This window comes from Haliotis cracherodii, unplaced genomic scaffold (genome assembly GCF_022045235.1).
Source record: "Haliotis cracherodii isolate W230 unplaced genomic scaffold, xgHalCrac1.p SCAF_26, whole genome shotgun sequence".
In the NCBI taxonomy this organism is placed as follows: Eukaryota; Metazoa; Mollusca; class Gastropoda; order Lepetellida; family Haliotidae; genus Haliotis; species Haliotis cracherodii.
Genome location: NW_027266282.1, coordinates 6,095,262 through 6,101,795, shown reverse-complemented (window position 1 = coordinate 6,101,795; position 6,534 = coordinate 6,095,262).

Below are 6,534 nucleotides of genomic sequence, written 5' to 3'. Positions count from 1 at the left end.
ACTTATCCTCGATGTGATAACAAATCTCCAGTACTTATCCTCGATATGATAACAAGTCTCCAGTACTTATCCTCGATGTGATAACAAATCTCCAGTACTTATCCTCGATGTGATAACAAATCTCCAGTACTTATCCTCGATATGATAACAAATCTCCAGAACTTATCCTCGATATGATAACAAGTCTCCAGTACTTATCCTCGATATGATAACAAGTCTCCAGTACTTATCCTCGATATGATAACAAGTCTCCAGTACTTATCCTCGATGTGATAACAAGTCTCCAGTACTTATCCTCGATATGATAACAAGTCTCCAGTACTTATCCTCGATATGATAACAAGTCTCCAGTACTTATCCTCGATATGATAACAAGTCTCCAGAACTTATCCTCGATATGATAACAAGTCTCCAGAACTTATCCTCGATATGATAACAAGTCTCCAGTACTTATCCTCGATATGATAACAAATCTCCAGTACTTATCCTCGATATGATAACAAGTCTCCAGTACTTATCCTCGATGTGATAACAAATCTCCAGTACTTATCCTCGATATGATAACAAAACTCCAGTACTTATCCTCGATGTGATAACAAATCTCCAGTACTTATCCTCGATATGATAACAAATCTCCAGAACTTATCCTCGATATGATAACAAGTCTCCAGTACTTATCCTCGATGTGATAACAAATCTCCAGTACTTATCCTCGATATGATAACAAAACTCCAGTACTTATCCTCGATGTGATAACAAATCTCCAGTACTTATCCTCGATATGATAACAAGTCTCCAGTACTTATCCTCGATATGATAACAAGTCTCCAGTACTTATCCTCGATATGATAACAAGTCTCCAGTACTTATCCTCGATATGATAACAAGTCTCCAGAACTTATCCTCGATATGATAACAAGTCTCCAGTACTTATCCTCGATATGATAACAAGTCTCCAGAACTTATCCTCGATATGATAACAAGTCTCCAGTACTTATCCTCGATATGATAACAAATCTCCAGAACTTATCCTCGATATGATAACAAGTCTCCAGTACTTATCCTCGATGTGATAACAAATCTCCAGTACTTATCCTCGATATGATAACAAAACTCCAGTACTTATCCTCGATGTGATAACAAATCTCCAGTACTTATCCTCGATATGATAACAAATCTCCAGAACTTATCCTCGATATGATAACAAGTCTCCAGTACTTATCCTCGATGTGATAACAAATCTCCAGTACTTATCCTCGATATGATAACAAAACTCCAGTACTTATCCTCGATGTGATAACAAATCTCCAGTACTTATCCTCGATATGATAACAAGTCTCCAGTACTTATCCTCGATATGATAACAAGTCTCCAGTACTTATCCTCGATATGATAACAAGTCTCCAGTACTTATCCTCGATGTGATAACAAGTCTCCAGTACTTATCCTCGATATGATAACAAGTCTCCAGTACTTATCCTCGATATGATAACAAGTCTCCAGTACTTATCCTCGATATGATAACAAGTCTCCAGAACTTATCCTCGATATGATAACAAATCTCCAGTACTTATCCTCGATATGATAACAAATCTCCAGAACTTATCCTCGATATGATAACAAGTCTCCAGTACTTATCCTCGATGTGATAACAAATCTCCAGTACTTATCCTCGATATGATAACAAAACTCCAGTACTTATCCTCGATGTGATAACAAATCTCCAGTACTTATCCTCGATATGATAACAAGTCTCCAGTACTTATCCTCGATGTGATAACAAATCTCCAGTACTTATCCTCGATATGATAACAAATCTCCAGAACTTATCCTCGATATGATAACAAAACTCCAGAACTTATCCTCGATATGATAACAAATCTCCAGAACTTATCCTCGATATGATAACAAATCTCCAGAACTTATCCTTGATGTGATAACAAATCTCCAGAACTTATCCTCGATATGATAACAAATCTCCAGAACTTATCCTCGATGTGATAACAAATCTCCAGTACTTATCCTCGATATGATAACAAAACTCCAGAACTTATCCTCGATGTGATAACAAATCTCCAGTACTTATCCTCGATATGATAACAAATCTCCAGAACTTATCCTCGATGTGATAACAAATCTCCAGTACTTATCCTCGATGTGATAACAAATCTCCAGAACTTACCCTCGATGTGATAACAAATCTCCAGAACTTATCCTCGATATGATAACAAATCTCCAGTACTTATCCTCGATATGATAACAAATCTCCAGTACTTATCCTCGATATGATAACAAATCTCCAGAACTTATCCTCGATGTGATAACAAATCTCCAGTACTTATCCTCGATGTGATAACAAATCTCCAGAACTTACCCTCGATGTGATAACAAATCTCCAGTACTTATCCTCGATATGATAACAAATTTTATCCCATTAACATCGCCAATTTTGCATCTTGACTGAGGACAAACACATTCATCGCTGCAACATCCATATTAATCTCCTTTAAACCCTTGCAGTTCTTCGGACAAGATACTAATTATAATATGTTAGGACCATGTTGCATACAAGGTTTCAATGGAGAATGAAAGGCGTTTGTTGGTGGGTCAACAAGGATGGCTTGAGCCATTACTGGACTGTAGAGACATGTATGTTATGTAAGGATGTGAATGTTTAGGAAAGTCAGATAGTGGTGCAGAAATTAATCTCATGGATGAACATCAGTTCACAGCTTTAGTTCACAAATCGAGGGAAAATCATTTACAGCCCAGCAAAATAACAGTGAGCACCATTTAGACTGAACTACAAGTAGAATTCAAGATAATTGTCCGCAATAGAACCTGTGGAACAGAGGCAAGGTTTCTTGTTCTGAAGGACCAAATGCACCACTGTTAGGTACCACTGTCTCCACCACTGTTAAGCAAATTGCCATTTAAAGAGATGGGGATAACTTAAATCTGTAAGGATGGAAGAACTTACAGAACCTAATTACCTATTGAAAACAGACATAGATGCATACATACGAAGGATAATTATTGATAACAACAGACAGGTCACAGAGATATGTTTGGACACAAAAGCAAAATTAGCGGACCAAGAGGTGCAAAATCAAGAGGTTTAATGTCTTATAGTGTCGGTGACAAATTTCCCGGATCAGAATGACCCACAACCAGGACATGCAAACCGTTAGTCGGGAAACACGTACGATTCGGAAAAACGCACCCACAATGCATTAACAAAAGGGCCATGGAGCTGCACGTACTCCACATGCTGCAGCACTATGAACGGTAATAAAGTGCAGGGTTTTTGATTGCCTGGCACCTGCGTCAATCGAACAGTGACAGTTCAACAATATGCCAAGATTAACAGAAGTGCAAAGAAACAACGTCATAGGCCGCTTGCAGGCAGGGGAGCCAGGGTTTTCAATGTAGCGCCCAGCACCACCACGACCACCTCAACCGCACCCCAAACACCCGGAGTTCCAGAATCTCCGACCAGACCATACGAAAACGTTTAAGAGCAGCTGGTCTACGAGCAAGATGCGTTATAGTATTGAGTCGATAACATCGTCAACACCGACTGCATTGGTGTCGTCAACACAGGGTATGGCCTCAACTGCAATGGAGAGATGTCTGGTTCAGCGACGAATCAAGATTTCTCCTCCGTCGAGGTGATGGAAGAGCACGGGTCTACAGACGTCGAGGAGAATGTTACGCCGCAAACTGCGTACAGGAAGTGGACAGGTTTGGTGGGGGTAGTGTTTTGATGTGGGCGGCTATCTCTCATCATGGCAGGACAGGTTTGGTCCATATCCAGGACAGTCTTACGACTCAACGATACATCAATGAAATTCTCCTACCACACATCCACCCAATTACAGCCAACGACAACGGTGTATTCCAGCAGGACAACGCTCGACCGCATACAGCATGGATCACAAGAGCCTGCCTACACAAGAACAACGTTGATGTTCTCCCCAGATCCCCGGATTTGAACCCGATAGAGCACCTGTGGGATGAATTCGATAGACAGCTAGGCTGACGTCAACCACAACCCCAGACGTTGCAGCAGTTGGCTTTTGCGTTGCAGGCCGAGTGGGCTACCATACCCCAAGATGTGATTCTTTTTTGGAAGAGTATAATAAATAATGAAGACTTATTAGAGATAAGAAAAATGACAGTTACATAAATGAGACATGAAAGAGAAAGCTGTGCCAACTGTCCAAAAAGCAAGACATGTTCCATATTATCACCAAGGACCCTGAAGACATGGTTCTATGGAGCGTAAAAGAAGGAATATTTCAAGAAACACCCCAAGGTGAACTGGTCACATTGTAGTCTACCTTGATTCATAACACAGGTCACGGAAAGCTTGAACCACACATAAGATGAAGCATTGATTTCTGAATCCCAAAACCATTCCATGAATAGAAGCAGGAACACAACAGTTGTGGAAGACTTTACATGCACTTTTAGAGAAACATTCTCAAAGTTGGACATGCGACAAGGGTGCCATCAGCTGCTTTTAGATCACAGCAAAGCATCACAAGGTATCTTTTACAGATTATTTGGATACATTCGAAAGTGCCTGAATCTACTAGACGATATTCTGATTGGAGGAAATATCGTGGAAGAGCCCAAGAAGACATTTGAAACTGTGTTGCAAGAGAGCACCATTTTTAAAGTGATGTTGTCGCCATGGAAGAATTTAGATAAACCTACTGTATTTTGAAATTTGATGTGATCCCACTGTAGAGACGATAACTCTTATTGTAATTTGGGACCGAGCGGTTGAGGAGATAAACACAGTAGGTTTATCTCTTTATTCAAATCAACAAATGAAAAACTAAAGAAATGGAACACCAACTCTTCGCAATTTCAACTGTTTGCACAAGATACAGGTTTCAGACACCACTACATGAAGCAAACGGAGACGTGGAGAGTTGCATGAACATTCTTAAAACAACAAATTTCTCGCATGGAAGGTAACAACAGTAGAATTGCCATATCTAAAATGTTGCCAGGATACTGGTCATCGCAAAACCCATCAACTGGTGTTGACCATATAAGTAAGTGAGTATGGTTTTACGCGGCTTTTAGCAATATTACCACAATATCATGTCGGGTGACCCGGAAAACTGGCTTCATGCATTGTGCCCATGTGGGAAATGAAACCCGGGTCTTCGGCGTGTCGAGACAATGCTTTCTGATCGCTAGGAGAAATACATTACGAAAATAAATCGGAACGGATGAACGAGAAAGAGAGAGATGGATGAAGGACTGTAAAAGACAGAGCGAAACAAGAGAACACAAGTTTGTAGTTGGGCTCTATGTGCAGTTCAAACAGAGAACGAAGTATAAATGATCAACAGCATACGAACCTATGGTCCATACTATTTACTGGATAAAGGGATGTGCACTGTCTTGGCAAGAGGAGGCTGATTGAAGACAGATAACTATAGATTCATGTCAGTTTAAATGTGGGAATGTTAAAGTGGAAACTAATTGTCTTGTAACCTACATTAAATTACCCTGAAAATACGATGATGTCCTACTGAAGCAGGTGAAAGTCAAGTTTCCATGGAAACCACAACAAATACCGTGCCTGAGAATTAACACATCAGTTAACACCCTTGTCAAGTGTTGATGGTTGACCCTACATACAAACCAAAAGACCTCACACTGAGAACCACATTACCTGAGGGTATGAGATCATGTTAGAAAAACGTTGTCTTTAATAATATCTAGATTCATCTTGTCAGTAACAGATAGATCATGTTGGATCACATTTTCTTTTATATAAAGGGCCATTTTAAGAGAAAGGGTTGATTTTATGCATTTTAAGTTTAAAAGCAGAAGCTTTAAAATCCCTTTAGTTGATTTATTGATTCATTAATTTTGATTATGATCAATCAATGTTTGAAAAAAACCATATATATAGTATCTTTCAGACGACTACAGATGAAATAACTAACATCGTAGTATCTTGTCCAAGGAACGGTATGGGTCTACAGATAGATCAAGATGTCCGGTGTTCCGATATATGTTATGCTTAGAAGATTGTGTTTGTTATCAGACCGGATGCAAAATTTATGACCCCAACATCAAAGATCTTATCCTGTGTAAAGCTCTCCCCCATATCCACGTGTTCATCCTGAAGAAACCGCCTCCGTGGTCTAGTGGTAGAGCGTCCGCCCGGAAAGCGAAAGGTCCGGGGTTCGATCCCCGGCTGCGTCATTCATAAAAAGATGGTACTTATTGTTACCCTGTCTGGCGACATTAACGGGGTTAAACAAGGACTGGTCGTCTAATTGGGGTATTCGTGTTACACTGTGGCGTGGTATCTCCTTGGGATAGCACTATCAATTGGAACCAGTCCGGACTATTACAAGCAGCCACATATACACAATAAGTGCAACAATCATGGACGCGACTTTAAACCCATTTCGCCTCACCTCATCTCACCTCACCTCAAACCTCCTTTGGACAGGTCACTGAAAGTCCGGAGATGGTGAGGGTGGACTGACCCCAGGC